Genomic DNA, 16,238 nt, shown 5'->3' on the forward strand with positions numbered 1-16,238 from the left:
GAATCTTTGGAAAAGAATTTTATGTGTGGTCAAACTAAAATCGGAATAAATGAGTTTTAATATCTAAAGTACACTAGTACAGGATTGGAATTTGGTTTTTCTGTTAAAATACCAAAATTTTCTTAGATTATTGGTCTACTCTTTTGATTCAACAGTTCCATATATTACTCAGTGCTCATGAAGAGAAGGATATACTATTGGTCTACTCTTAATAGGAATTTTAAACAAAGGTTTTTATCTTTCATGTAATCTGCCTAGAAAAACAAGTTTCTGTGTTTTGTCTTTACCAGGCCTTTGATCACTTAGGAAAACTGACTCTTTTCAATATTAAAAGAACTAAGATTTGCTAACAACTATGTAACCTTCCGTATTTGCCTGTAGAATCTATTATCTGTCACCTTGGTTAAATAGATAATTAAATATTAGGTTTTGTAATGATCTGTGATCCCATTTAGGCCTGTGCTTTAAAACCTTCTGATATTTTTAACAAACTTCCCAAAATTCAGATTCTAAAAGAAGTTTTTTTGATTAATCAGGCTTATTTATTTGGTATGTTAAGTTACATGGGAAGCACTGTCAGATAAATGATGAATAACCTTCTTAGGTCCTATTATATGGGTTTGTGCTATAACTGTTCCAGAAATTATATAAAATTCCTAAAGTTTTGATATGTCCTAGTATAATGTCATCACCTGTAATTCTATTATTGAAGTGCTGCATGTCACAGAACATAACCAAATTTCCTTGTCAACTGTATTATAATGAATTCTCATCAGATCTTTAACCATGGCCATTTTTTGGTCTTTTTTTAAAGATTTTATTTATTTATATATTTATTTATTTATCAGAGAGAGAGAGGACAAGCAGGGGGAGCGGCAGGCAAAGGGAAAAGCAAGGACCCCGTTGTGGGACTCGATCCCAGGACCCTGGGATCATGACCTGAGCTGAAAGCAGACGCTTAACTGACTAAGCCACCCAGGTGCCCCCATTTTTTAGTCTTGACATTTACAGTTATTGTTTTATTCTGCTGCTTTTACAAATACGTTTCAGATTCAAAAAGATTCATGGAAAGGACTTTTGATTGATACGGGTTTCTGATACCCCTATGATCATAAAACTAAACAGAGTAAGAATTTCTGGAGCTAATGGAAAAACTGCATCAAAACCGAATAAGAATTAGTAACATGGGACTGAAAGAATTAAGGAAACCTTGCTGGTTCTCTAACGTTTGCTCTTCCGGATTTAAGGAAACATTTATCTTTTTCTCCCTACCTGATCCCTCTAGACTTCAGAAATTCTCAGTGAGCATTCTTACTTTCATGGCAATTAGTTATTTGCATAAGTTTAATAATAAGCTGTTCTTCTTGTAACAGGACACCATCGGAAACATTGGTTATACCACTGGGGCTTTGCCTGGAATGTCATATTTGAGAAAGATTTGCAGAGACTCAGATATGACCAGACAGCTTTAAGGAACTCAGGTTGACTTCATAGAGCCAATGAAGCCCCTTGGAAAAATCATCAGGTGAGTAAGAAAGGTCAGTTCCTGGCAAGCTCAGGAACCTCAGGATATTTTGGGGGACCTCAAGAAGAGAGGAAGTAACCTGAATCTATAGATATTGCATGTGAGTCTGATGGTAAGTATTTGGCTTGGCCTCTTAGCCTCAAGAGGCTGTTAAAAGTTCAATCTGAAATTCCTTATGAAAAGTTCCAGCAGGGGCGCCTGGGTGGCTCAGTGGGTTACATATCTGCCTTTGACTCAGGTCATGATCCCAGAGTCCTGGGATCTAGCCCGGTGTCAGGCTCCCTGCCTGCTTCTCCCTCTCCCTCTGCCTGCCTCTCTGCCTACTTGTGCTCTCTATCTCTCTGTCAAATAAATAAAATCTTTAAAAAAAAAAAAGAAGAAGGAAAAGTTCCAGCAAAGCAGATTTTAAAAAGAACCACTATTCTTGCTGCACATATGTAAAATAATCAGGCCAAGTTGTTGAAACTAGACTTATTTCATTAAACAAATTAGTTTTGATTTGGCTATCTTTGGTGGAAATGAGGGTGATTTTATTTTATTTTTTTTTAAGATTTTTTATTTATTTATTTGACAGAGAGAGAGAGAGAGATAGCGAGAGCAGGAACACAAGCAGGGGGAGTGGGAGAGGGAGAAGCAGGCTTCCCGCCAAGCAGGGAGCCCGATGTGGGACTCGATCCCAGGACCCTGAGATCATGACCTGAGCCGAAGGCAGACGCTTAACGACTGAGCCACCCAGGCGCCCTGGAAATGAGGGTGATTTTAGAGAGAAAAATTATGTTTCAGTAACACACCTCTGTGGATGTTGACTCTAGCTCTGATTCACTATCTTTGAGTGTTTGTTGTTTGCCCACAAAAGTGAACTGAGACTGGAATTCTTTTGATTTCCTCAAATATCTGGCTATGACTCTCCAAACTAAGGTTTCCAATTTTCTCTCATTCTTTTGACTTGGAATCATTGAGAACAAAAACTGCCTTTTTTTTTTCCTGAAGCCCCATGAACTGAAGCTAGACAACTTGAGGTCAACTTCAGAGAAATTGCCACAATGGCCCACGTTGACACAATGTTCATGTCTGTTGCTGTTGGGGCCGCTCAGAAAGATCTCCAGAGACATTCACACTGTAGAGCAGGAAATCCTGTCAGATTGCCACAGCCCGCCCTCACTCCATCTGAAGATGCTTCGAGCCTGGTCTAGCAATATTCTCATGGGCAGCACTCAGGACCCAGACACTGGGTTTTGAATTTGCTCCAAACATTAACTTGTGTTTTTCTTTTCTTTCCATAAGAAATGCTTCTTATTAATTATCTGAACTTTGAGAGCCCACCTGCGGGACCACCTCCCGAAATGAGGCAGCCGTTTAACTGAACTGACCTATTCTCAAGACTAAGACTGGTTCATGGGGGTGCCTGGGTGGCTCAGTCGTTAAGCGTCTGCCTTCAGCTCAGGTTATGATCCCAGGGAAGCCTGCTTCTCCCTCTCCCACTCCCCCTGCTTGTGTTCCCTCTCTCACTGTCTCTCTCTCTCCATCAAAAAAATAAATAAAATCTTAAAAAAAAAGAAAACTAAGATTGGTTCATGAGATATGGAGCAGACTTCTTCCCTAAGGTCCAGAACAGAACAGTTAAACTCCAGCTACTGGGGAACAATGTCAATCTGTGATATTTTACTTAAAAAAAAAAAAAAATAATCTTGTCAAAAGGATAGAATGTTCATTTGTAACCATACCACGAGGACTTTTCAATAAAAAGTTATTCCAGATATGGGACAGATTCATGTGGATGACTCCCAGTTAGAGCAGATTAAGTCAGGGGCCTCCATTATGCTGAGAGCAAGCTAATTATTACCACATATCAGCCTTAAGTGACCCAATACCCAGTCTTGAAGAAATATTAGTTAAATGTTTGGTTCCAAAATTCTTGGCTTAAATCATTCTAATGTTTCTAGCTCTGATATTACCCTTTTTATTGTTAACATGTTTACTTTACAAATTGTTAGCCTCTTGTACGCAATAATCTAGTCAGATTCATACGAAGCTAATGATGGCAAAATGTCTCAATACTATAAACAACATGTACAGTTCTATATAAAGGTTGACGATTTCTACCTAGACATGAGGAGATACCTCAGGCTAAAAATCCTAAACTTGAGCAAATTCAGAAGCTTAGAGATGGTTATCCTTTTGGGGAGGACATGCTTGTCTCATATATATCAGAACTAGGAATGAGCCTTCCTAGCACCATGGAACAAAGAGATACTTGTTCACCATTGTCTCCTATAGGTCACAATTTGCCCCGAAGTGGGGACTGTTCACTAAAACTGCAGTAGGTGACTGATGTCAGCCTCTCGTGACTGTCTCAAGTGACCTCAAGGAGAAACCAAAAACAAAAAGAACCAGAAAACCAGTTAAGTGGAGGCATATAGTCCATATTTTTGAACACTCAGATGTGACTGAAACACCATGGGGGCACCTGGCTGGCAATCAGTAGAGCATGAAACTCTATCTCAGGGTTATAAATTCGAGCCCCACATTGGATGTAGAGATTACTTAAAAATAAAATCTAAAAAAAAAAAAAAAAAAAGAAACAATGTATTAAGATGACCTAAGGCTCTTTCACATGTCTATGTGGAAATCAGAAAACCTTAATTTTCACAACCACATTATACCTTGTGAGGCACGTTTGCATATAATCCCTGGAAACCAACAAGCTTCAGAGCAGATCTTTCAGGGCAATTTAAAATACTGTCTCCCAGGCTACAGTCCTCAATAAGACGATTAAAACATTTACTAACCTACTTTGAGGTTGGCTTTTTTTTTTTTTTCAGTTGACAAGTGAAAGACAAATGAAGATGTTGGGGAGCGGGGAGCCAGTTAAGGAAGGTTACCAGGAAAAGCACGGTAAACAAGGGTAAGGTTATTATGCAGATTTAAGCCTTTGCCTCCTCCATTGATAAGAGTTCCTAGAGACTGAGTCATCCTGTTCCTGGTACAGCAAGGGAGACACCCTGAAAAATGGAGATTTCCATTATACATCTAAATGTCTCTTACTAAAGGGTAACTTCCACTTAGTTTTCAGAGCTTCTCCTGTGTTTGCAGTTTCTTAAAAATAATCAGCCTAAAATAATCTTATACCAAAGAGACATATCTTGGGGTGGAAAATTCTGCTCCCCTACAGTACCATGCCAGAAATGCAAAGAGGTCTGGAAAAACCCTTCACCTTGAAAATCAAGGATCCAAATTTTGGCATCTGTTTTTTTTTTTTAAGATTTTATTTATTTATTTGAGAAAAAGAGTGAGTGCGAGTGAGAGCACAAACGGGGGGAGAGGCAGAGGGAGAAGCAGACTCCCACTGAGCAGGGAGCCCAACGCAGGGCTCCATCCCAGGACCCCGAGATCACGATCTGAGCCAAAGGCAGACATTCAACCGACTGAGCCACCCAGATACCCCGGCATCTTTTTTTTAACTGAAGTCTTTTACTGAGATCATTACAGATTTGCATGCAGTTTTAAGAAATAACACAGAGAGATCCCAGAGTGCTTTTCCTAATTAGCCCCAATGGTAACATTTTACAAAAAGTACAGTGCAATATCACAGCTAGAATACTGACCTTGATATAGTCAACCCCACCAATCTTATTCAGATTTCCCATTTTATTTATATTCCTTTGTGTGTAGTGTATTTAGTTCTATACAATTTTATCACCTGTGTAAGCTCATGTACGCATTACCAGAGAAGATACTGAACAATTCCATCACAAGGATCCCTCCTATTGCCATTTATAACCACACCCACATCTCCCCCAACCCAGTCCCTAACCCCAGGCAACCAGTGATCTGTTCGCCACTTTTTTTTTAGAGAGGGAGAGGGAGAAGGGGAGAGAGAATCCTAAAGCAGACTCCACACTGAGCGGAAAGGCCAATGCGAGGCTTGATCTCACAACCTCAAGATCATGACCTGAGCTGAAATCAAGAGTCAGATGCTTAATTGACTGAGCGACCCAGGCACCCCATTTTCTCTACTTCTAAAATGCTGTCATTTCAAACATCTTATATAAATGGAATCTAACAGCATGTAAACTTTTGAATTTGGCTTTTTTCACTAAGCATAACTCCCTGGAGCTTCATCCAAGTTATTTTGTATATCACTAGTTCATTCCTTTTCACTGCTGAGTAGTATTCCTTGCTATGGATATGCCAAAGTTTGTTTAACCACTCAGCCACTGAAGGACATGTGAGCTGGCTCCAGTTTTTAGCTATTATGAATAGAACTACTATGAACACTCATGTACAGGTTTTTGTGTGAACATAATTTTCACTTACTGGGGTGAATGACCAGGAGTATAACTGCTGAGTTGTATGGTAGCTGAATGTTAATTTTGAAAGAAATTGCCAAACTTTTTCCAGAACGTCTATATCCTTTTATGTTCCTACCAGCTATACATGAGTGACCCAATTTCTCCCCAACCTTGCCAGCGTTGGGTGTTGTCACTATTTTTTATTTTAGTCATTCTTATAGGTGTATGGTGTTATCTCACTGTGGTTTTAATTTGTGTATTTCTGATGGCTATTGATGTTAAACATCTTTTCATGTGCTTATTTGCCATCTGTATATCCTCTCCAGGAAAATGTCTGTTCATGCCTTTCATCTATTTTTTTTTTTTGCCTTTTTTTTTTTTAAATAATCTCTAGGCCCAGCTTGGGGTTCAAACCCACAACACTGAGATCAAGCATCACATGCTCTACTGACTGAGCCAGCCAGGCAGCCCTACCCTTTTTTTTTTTTAAGATTTTATTTATTTATTTGAGAGAAAGAGAGAGAGAACACACAAGCAGGGGGAGCAGCAGATGGGAGAGGGAAAAGCAGGCTCCCCACTGAGCAGGGAGCCTGACGCAGGGCTCGATTCCAGGACCCTGAGATCATGACCTGAGCTGAATGCAGACACTTAACCAGGCGTCCCCTTGCAATACATTATATTAGTTTCAGGTGTACAACATAATTTGATATATTGCAAAATGATCACCACAATAAATCTAGTTAACATCGGTCACCATAATTTTTTTCTTGTGATGAGAATTTTTAAGATTTACTCTCTTAGCAACTTTCGAATATGTGATCCAGTATTAACTATAGTCGTCTTGCTGTAATTACATCCCCAGGACTTATAAATAATTGGAAACTTGTACCTTTGGATTCTCTTCACCCATTTCACCCACCCTACCCCCCACCCCGAGCCTCTGGCAACCACCAATCTGTTCTCTGTATTTATGTGCTTATTTTTTGTTTTTAGATTCCACATAAGTGAGATCATACGGTATTTGTCTTTCTCAGATTTATTTCACTTAGCATCATGTCTTCAAGGTCCATCCGTATTGTCACAAATGGCAAGATTTCATTCTTTTTTATGGCTGAGTAACACTTCTTTCTGTGTGTGTGTATGTACGTATGTATATACAAACATACATACATTTCCTTTATTCATCCATCAGTGAACACTTGGGTTGTTTCCATGTCTTAGCTATTGTAAATAATGCTGCAATGAACATGGAGGTGCAGATATCTTTTCAAGTTAGTGTTTTTGTTTTCTTCAGATAAGTACCCAGAAGTGGACTTGCTGGATCATATGATGGCTCCATTTTTAATTTCTTGAGAAACCTCCATACTGTTTTCCATAAGTGGCTGTACCAATTTATATTCCCAACAGTGCACAAGGGTTCCTTTTTCTCCACATCCTCACCAACACTTGTTTCTTTTTGATAACAGCCATTCCGACAGGTGTGAGGTGATATGGCATTGTGGTTTTGATTTGCATTTCCTTGATCATTAGTGACGTTGAGCATCTTTTCATGTGTCTGTTGGCCATCTATATGCCTTCTTTGGAAAAATCTCTCTTCAGATCCTCTGCCTTTTTAATCAAATTGGGGTTTTTTTCCTGAGTTGTATGAATTCTTTGTATATTTTGGATACTAGCCCCTTATAAGATATATGATTTGCAAATATTTTCTTCCATTTAGTAGGTTGCCTTTTCATTTCATTGATTTCCTTTGCTGTGAAGAGCTTTTCAATTTGATGTAGCCCTACTTGTTTATTTTTGCTTTTGTTGCCTTTGCTTTCATGTCAAATTCAAAAACTCATCACCAAGACCAATGTCAAGGAGCTTACTACCTGCTTTCTTCTAGTTTTATGGTTTGGGGTCTTATATTCAAGTCTCTAATCCATTTTGAGTTGATTTTTGTGTATGGTGTAAGATAGTGGTCTAGTCTCATTCTTTTGCACATGGCTGTGTAGCTTTCCCAGCACCACTTATTAAAGAGACTGTCCTTTCCTCGTTGTATATTCTTGCCTCCTTTGTCCTAAATTCATGGACCATATCTGCGTGGATTTATTTCTGGGATCTCTACTCTGTTCTGCCATTTTCTAATTACACTGTTTATATTTTTACCATCGAGATGTGAAATTCCTTAATAGGATATGTAGTTTGCAAAGATTTTCTCCCAGGCTGTAGGTTGCCTTTTTATCCTCTTCATATAGGCTTTTGCAGAACAAAACTTTTTTAATTTTAATGAGATACAATTTGTCCCTTTTTCCTTCTATTGATTGTCCTTTGGTGTCAAGACTAAGAACTCTTTGCCTAGTCCTAGATTCCAAAGATGTTCTATTTTTCCTCAAGGTTTTATAATTTTATATTTTACATATAATTCCAAGATTCATTTTGAGTTAATTTTTTTATAAAGTGTGAGGGTTAGGTCAAAGCTCATTTTTTTGCCTGTGGATGTCCAATTGCTCCAGAACCATTTGCTGAAAAGATTACCCTTCCTCCACTGAAATGCTTTTGCACGTTTACCAATTATCAGCTAAACCAACTTGTGTGTGGGTCAATCTCCAGGTTCTCTATTCTGTTCATTGATCTATGTTTCAATGTTCCTATCTCTGATAATACCACACTGTCTTGATTACTGTAGCTATATAGTAAGACTTAATATCACATGGATTCTTCCCACTTTATTCTTGTCAAGATGGGTTTTGCTATTCTATGGCCTCTTTTAAGATTTTATTTATTTATTTATTTATTTGACAGAGAGAGAGAGACACACACACAGGGAGAGAGGGAACACAAGCAGGGAGAGTGGGAACACAAGCAGGGAGAGTGGGAGAGGGAGAAGCAGGCTTCCCGCTGAGCAGGGAGCTGGATGCGGGGCTTGATCCCAGGGCCCTGGGATCATGACCTGAGAAGACAGACGCTTAAAGACTAAACCACCCAGGCACCCCTCTATGGCCTCTTTCTGCGTAAGTTCAAGAATATGCTTGTCTGTATCTACAAATAACTGCTGAAATTGTGATAGAAATTACATTACTTCCACAGCTCAATTGGAGAACTAACATCTTTACTATGTTGAGTCTTCCAATCCATAAACACAGTATGTCTCTCCATTTATTTAAATCTTCTTTCTTTCATCAGCATTTCATGGAGATGCTGTACGTGTTTTGTGTGTGTTTTAAGTAGGCTTTATACCCAGTGTGGAGCCCAATACGAGGCTGAACTCATGACCCTGAGATCAAGGCCTGAGCTGAGATCAAGCATTGGATGGTTAACTGACTCAGCCACCCAGGTGCCCCCATATTTTGTTAATATATATGTAAGCATTTCATTTTCTTTTGAGTGATTGTAAATGGTATTATGTTTTTAATTTTAGTTTCCATGTGTTCATTGTTAGTATATAGAAATATAACTGATCTTTTTTAAAGATTTATTTATTTATCTGAGAGAGAAGGGGGGAGAGAGGCAAAGGGAGAGGGAGAGAGAGAATCTCAAGTGGATTCCCAGCTAACGGTAGGGCGCAACACAGGGCTCAATCTCACAACCCGGAGATCATGACCTGAGCCAAAATCAAGAGTCAGACACTTAACCAACTGAGCCACCCAGGCACCCCGAAATAGAATTGATTTTTGTGTATTGATCTTGCATCCTGTGATCTTGCTGAATATTATTATAGGAATTTTTTTGTATATTAATTGGAATTTCCTATGTAGAAAATTATGTCATTTGCAAATAAGGACAATTGTATTTCTTCCTTTCAATTATGTATGTCTTTTATTTCTTCTTCTTGACTCACTGCCCTAGCTAGAACTTCCAGTAGTACACTGAATAAAAGTTGTGAGAGTGGACATCCTCACCTCGTTCCTGATTTTTAGGGGAAAACAATTAGTCCCTCACCAGTAAGTATGATATTAGCTAACAGATTTCTTATAAATGCTTCTTTATCAAGTTCAGTTCATTCCCCCCGTTTCTAACTTGCTGAGCATTTTTTTAAAAGATTTTATTTATTTATTTGACAGAGAGGGACATAGCGAGAGAGGGAACACAAGCAGAAGGAGTGGGAGAGGGAGAAGCAGGCTTCCTGTGGAGCAGGGAGCCGATGCGGGCCTCGATCTCAGGACCCCGAGATCATGACCTGAGCCAAAGGCAGACGCTTAACAACTGAGCCACCCAGGCGCCCCTTGCTGAGCATTTTTAATCATGAATACGTATTATATTTTGTCAAATGCTTTTTCTGCACTAACTGGTATGATTATATGATTCTTTTTTCTTTAGTTTATTGATATAGTAGATTACACTGATTTTCAAATGTTGAAGCAGACTTGCATACCTGGAATAAATCCCGCTTGGTGATGGTGATGATGCACAGTTCATCTGGAATCTTCTTTCAGTCATTTCTTCTGAACTTCAACTGTTAGCTTCAGAAGAGAAAAATTCCCAGAGATGAAAAGTATCACATCACTCTCTAAAAACAGGGAAGTTTCCTCTGGGTCTAGAGCTTTGAAACCGGGATTCAAATCCCAGTTTTGGCATTTACTAGTCCCAGACCTTTGGCAAGTTACTTAATTCTCAAAACCTCAGTTTCGGGCGCCTGGGTGGCTCAGATGGTTAAGCATCTGCCTTCGGCTCAGGTCATGATCCCAGGGTCCTGGAATCGAGTCCCGCATCAGGCTCCCTGCTCAGAAAGGGGCCTGCTTCTTCCTCTCCTTCTGCTGCTCCCTCTGCTTGTGCTCTTTCACTCTGTCAAATAAATAAATAAAATCTTAAAAAAAAAAAAAAACTCAGTTTCCACATCTGTAAAATGGGGGTAAACAATGCCTAAGTGAGAGAATTAGATGATGAGGCACTATCTGGCACATAATAGGTAGTTAATAATGGCTACCATTTGAATTGCAGGGTAACAAGCATTTTAAAGAAGAATGAGAAACATTTCAGAAGGGCTGTTATATATGGTATTAGGAACAGGGCACAGAGGTGACAGCAAAGTTTACCCAAAAAGCTCATACTCTCTGCAATCATTTACCCTTGGGTTTTCTTTTTTTCCTGTTATTAGATGTTTTAATAATAGATACCACCATGAGACACCGAAAGGGTCAAAGATGTTCTCGTTATTAGTTATTAACTTATTAAACGAAGCATCCATTAGTGCTCTACAGGCCTCTACAGAACCTCGCTGCAGGGGCCCCACAGTCATTAGGTGCCTGGTCTGCACACACCACTTCCCCATGCCTCTTCGGGCGATCAAAGAGCACCTTGATTCTAATTGCTCGGGTGCTCTTCAAAACCCCCAATCTTAACTTCTTTTGATCTAACTAGGTTTTTAAATAAGGTATAAATAAGGCAAGTATTTTTTGGTGGTGATGCAAGAAAAGAAATTGGCTGGGAGAATCATCAACAAATGAAACGGAGTCCTGCACGTTACTTTCAACCCCCTCACGCTCTTTGAAAACAATGAGGAATCAAATTGATCTATGACACTGGCTTACAGATATTCATGATCATGACCCACGGGGACAGATACATTTTTTATGTGTGTTTTATGTGTATTTTATTGTGTGTTTATGTGTATTTTATTGTGTTCTGGTGCACGCCCAAACATATAATTCAAGCCAAAGTTTAACGAAATAATACTTTTGTTACCATCAGTGATACATGCCAAAGTTTCCCCATCTACTTTGTCACTATTATTTAATGCTAGTTACCACCACCAATGCCATGACCTGCTGAATGGATCCTGAGTGAGCCATGAGTGGGCCTCAGCCACGAGGCTGTATACGCCCAAAAAGAACTCCTGGTAGGCTGCTGGCAACCACAGAGATCAGCCCTCCAGAGGTCTCCTGGCAGCTTGGTGTCTCAGTCTGACTGAGCAAAAACTCTCCTTTTCTCTTCTCAGGATCACAGATGTAAAAGTCAGCAACGTGTCAAGGAAACTCCCCTGAAAATGGCAAATGTTTGCCTAAGTGCTCCTAAATTTTCTGTGCCTGGAACACAAATAGAAGGAATGTAAGTAACGTTCATTCAGCAGCTCAAGTTGGCCAGGCACAGAGTGGGAGGGTCCATGTTTCCCTGCACCTCAGGCCACAGATGGCACCTCAGATGACAACTTGTTCTTTGAGTCCAGAGGCTGCTCGTGACTCCTTCTCTGATCAGCCCAGCCCCCAGGAGTTGGGGGAAGGAGGGGAGAGATCCAGTTATTACCGCTGCCTAAACCATAAAAATACCACACACACACACACACACACACACACACACACACACACACACACACACACACACGAAGCTTTCGGACTTCTGGAACCCAGAAAAATTTAATGTCACAAGCAGTTTCTGGCCCCTGGAATGGAGGCTTGGGCAGGCCTCTGGGCCAGACTGCCCTCTGCTCTGTGAAGTCATCAGGCCCAGTGCAAACAGAAAGGCAGGGCCCACCCCCTCACTCCTGGGGGGCAAACCTGAACATAATCTCAGAGAGGGACATGAAGAGTCCTATTTCAGAATGGAAAAAGAGTATCTTTCACGATAAAAAAACAAAACACTACATATATATACGTATTAAGTATATATATACTTATACTTAATATATATACTGGTACATATATATAATACTTAAAAAGGAGGGACTCTTGTATCTTTTATCATAGCTGGGTCTCCCAGATGTGGGGGCTTTTTGGAGAGAAATGTTACTTTACCCTGTGCAACTTTAGGTTAACGGTGTCCCCAGAATTATTGTTTGTTCTTTTGGAGCTCTGAGCCACAGTTTCAAGCCACATAGCGCTGGGGTGAAGAAAGGACTGGTGGCAGGTGGGGGGGTGCTGAAGATCTGGACTTGACTAGCCCCTTTAGCTCTGTTGGACCCCACTGTGGAACCGTGTGTGGCATCTTATGGGGAGTGCTGCAGAGGGCGAGGCTGGCCACTCTCTGTAGAGTGGGGAGGTGGGCCTTAAGCTGAGGGACAAGAAAAAAAGAGTCCTCCCTGGGAGTTTGGTCTCAGAAACACAGCAAAGCCTGGGCTTTTCTGGGGGGGGGGGGGGGGTTAAGGGCAGGAATGGGAAGGAATTAAGCCAGCCCAGCCACATGGGCCCCCAAGGGGTTTGATGGCTACCGATTCCGCCAAAGCCACATCCAACACTAGTCAGAGGGGCTACTTACTTCTCTTCCATTACACCCAACCCTTTGGAAAAGCCTCCTTCACTTTTGTGCTGTGAAGGCTTCAGGGGTGGAACCTCAGTTGTCCTGTGGCCAGAGGACTGAAGGGGAGAACAGGGTCCCCTTTCTCCAAGTCAGAGTGAAGGGGCAGAGGGAGCCAATGGCCAAGGGCAGCTGTGCCCAGCAGACAAGTGCCCTCTAGAGGGCAGCATTTTGGGGGCCTGACACAGAGGTGGGTGGATGGGGGTTTTGATCGTCCTCATGAAACGTAGGCAGGGAGACCTCTTAGAAATAGCCAAGGAGCTTGCTGAGAGGGAATTTTCCAAAGATCGAGCTTCCAAAGATTTGAATACTGTAAGCTGAGTGTTTGTGTGGAAAACATTTTTTAAAGGGGAAAATATGAACCTTTTATCTCGACGTCTTCTCTCCCCCCTCTTTTTTTAAGATTTTCTTTATTTGACAGAGAGAGAAAGAGTACAAGCAGGGGGAGCAACAGGGAGAGGGAGAAGCAGGCTCCCGCTGAGCAGAGAGCCCCGACGTGGGGCTCCATCCCAGGAACCCTTGGGATCATGACCTGAGCCGAAGGCAGACGCGTAACAGACTGAGCCACCCAGGCGCCCCAGTGCTTCCCTTCCCTTTCTTGAAAGAACCAATTCAGTAAGCCACAGCCTTCCTACTGGCTAGAGCAAATACTGTCTTCAAAGCCTAGCTGGGATGCCTGGAGGAGAGAAAAGACTGAGGCTACTGGCTCGCCCGCCAGATTTCCCCCTCGAGCCTCTATTTCTCCTGACAGTTCTGAGAAGTCCAGGCTTGACTCTCTCAATCGGTGAGCTGCCTGGAGCTGCTCTGGAGCACCGCTCGTGTTCATCAACATTCCCAGTTCTCCTCTCTCTCCGGACACACAGGAGAACCACACTTCCCTACCTCGGGGAAGTTAAGTGTGGCCGTGTGACATTTTTGGCCAATGAAGGGTGAGAAGCGACACAAGTCACATCTGGGTGGAAGCATCTGAGAGCGATGCATGCTTCTCCCAAGTTTTCCTTCTGTTGCAGCAAACCCTAAAGCTCGTGTTTGGATAACAGTGTCTGAAAACAGCAGATGCTTCATCAGCTTGGGTGCGTGAGCAGAGCGCATCAGCCCGGGTTGGATATGTGCATAAGCGAGAAATAACCTTCAGGAAACCACTGGAGTTTGGGGATTGTTTGTTGTTACCACAGCATAAAATGGTCCATCCAGACAGGTATGCCTCGTTTTCCTGAACAGAATCCATAGCCCCTTAGGATTTCTCAAGGTACTATTAGCCAATGATGGGGTGGGCAACTTAATGAACTCAAAACTGGGAACTCCACTTCCTGTTCTCTCACGAAAGCTCATAATGGCCACACTTCACTGGGAACCTGTTCCAGGAGACTCTGGATCTGTTAGCAGTAACTCACTCCCACGTTCCCAGAATTCTACTGGGCTGGGTAGTTCTATAAAAATTTGTCTCCCCGGAGGCTATTTCAGTGTTGAGACTTGTTCAAAAACATTCACTCAAACAAATGTTCATTAAAAAGCTGGTCATCTAACCACCAGGCAGAACTGGAGCAGCAGAATGGAGACTGACTCTCGGCAACCAGCTCCAAATGAAAGGAAGGACATTCCTCCCGAGGCGGCATCTTGTTCCTCAGTAACACGGGCTGCATGTCTGCCACGGACTTCCATGGTTGCCCAAGCGCGCAGATCTGGTCTCCAGGATTCTCATGATCCTTACCCAGTTACCATGGCCACAACACACGGTTTGAACAAACAACATTTCTGACCTCATCTGGTTCTCGCATTTGAAAAGTAAGGCATTTGGAGAATGAATTCATTTTAAAACATTAAAGTCAATCGGCAGATTTGGAATTTTGAGTATCGCGATCAAAGGAACACAAGAAACCTTTTTTTCCACTCAGAGGAAAAAGAATGGCTGCCTAAAAAATCATTTTGACAACAGCTGAAATTTCAAGACAGAGTAGATTTTCAACAATAGTATTCTATCAGTGATAATGCTCCTGATAGGAAATACATGCTGTGGTTTTAGGGGTGAAGGGCTGTGAAGTTTACAACTAACTCCAACTATATACGGCAAATGCAGTAAAATGTGAACAACCGGGAAAACCGAGGTGAATGGCCAAAGTGTTCACTCTACTATCCTCGCAACTTTCCTGTAGGTTTGAGACTTTTCAAAATAAAGTTTCAAAAAATCATGCATGCTCCAGAAGAGTGACTTTCAAACTTTCTTAACAATAGCCCACAATAAAATATAAATTGTATGCAGTGATCCAGACACAAGATACACACATACACATATCATCTGAACAAATGCATACAAATTCAATAAAGTTTCACAAAACAATACCACGTAAGACTCTGTGACTTTTCTGTTCTATCTTGTTTTTTTAAATGCTGGTTGTGACCCACTGAGATGACTGACCACAAATGGTCACCACCCATTCGAACACTCCTACCGTCAGAGGTGCTTTCTGCAACATTTCTAATACCCAGTATGACCTACAGACAAAGAAGAAGTACTATCACCACGAAGACCTGACAGTTTTGCGCACCCTGAATTATGTGGGCTTTGAAAACCCAGCTCTTCAAACACAGGAATTCAGGACATTAAAACTAGAGATTTCGAGGGCAACCCTGTTGGGAACCCTCTCACTCATGAGAGCTTTTTCTGTATCCTCACTTAAAAAAAAAACCCTATCGCTTTACTCACAAAAAAAAAACAAAAATCTAGGGATTTCGAGCATGTTGACAAATACCGTCATTGTTACTTGTGTGTGGACAGGAGTGTGAGCAAGTATTTTAGTAGACATACAGCTTTTGTTCTGGCTCTCAGGCCTGGGGGCTTACAGTTGGCCAACTCCCACCCTGGGAAATCTCTGTGGTCCCCTTCCCAGCTACTGGCTGCCTCCTTGCCTCCTGGCCATTAGTCAGCCCCAAAGTGTGCTGCCCATAATAATTTCTGCACCTAATGGGATCATCCAAGCTGGAGACTCCCTGCCCTGCATCTCTGTCTTCCCGACACTCTTCCCACAAAACCTAAGAGGATTTTGTGGCCTCCCTGGAGATTCACAATGCATGTTTGCATATGAAAGACTCTAAAAAGTCCTGCAGTACAGAAACTTGTCTAACTTCTTTTTTTAATCTTAGGATTTTACACACTTATTTGTACACGGAAAACCCCATTTCCCCTTTTTTTCTCTACCCTGCCCTAAAGTTGCTTT

Source organism: Eumetopias jubatus, unplaced genomic scaffold (assembly GCF_037043125.1).
Source record: "Eumetopias jubatus isolate StellerSeaLion01/CBP00866 unplaced genomic scaffold, mEumJub1_p1.0 scaffold_11, whole genome shotgun sequence".
NCBI classification, from domain to species: Eukaryota; Metazoa; Chordata; class Mammalia; order Carnivora; family Otariidae; genus Eumetopias; species Eumetopias jubatus.